Below are 462 nucleotides of genomic sequence, written 5' to 3' on the forward strand. Positions count from 1 at the left end.
AAAACTTGATGGTTAGTGTTGTGGCTCTTCGTTCTGAAGTCACCACAAGAACAAAACTAACCACAAAGCAAGCGCTTTATAGAAACTGCTCCGTGGACAATGCCAACTTTTACTCATAGTTACAATTATCCAAACATATGTCATTTAACCACCTCTGAAGTGCACATGAAAACGCTCAAAAAGGGTTATTAGAGGTGGGTTGAACTTACAAGAGAGGAGAGTACACCACTCAATTCCAAAAACATTAAGCGAGTTGGTTTGCAAAGGTTGGTACCATTGTTAGAAGCCACGCCTCCTTTCTACCCAGTATTATCGAAGCCACGCCCATTTCAACACCAACTGAGCAGCTTTGATTTTAAATCGGTAGCAGTTGTGATTGGAATATCTTATGGCATTGATTAAAAGCTTATTAGATAGCTTAAGGAACGGTGCACAATCGGCTCGCTTACATTACCCTGGTTT

Source organism: Frankliniella occidentalis, unplaced genomic scaffold (genome assembly GCF_000697945.3).
Source record: "Frankliniella occidentalis isolate FOCC.00 unplaced genomic scaffold, Focc_3.1 Scaffold175, whole genome shotgun sequence".
NCBI lineage: Eukaryota > Metazoa > Arthropoda > Insecta > Thysanoptera > Thripidae > Frankliniella > Frankliniella occidentalis.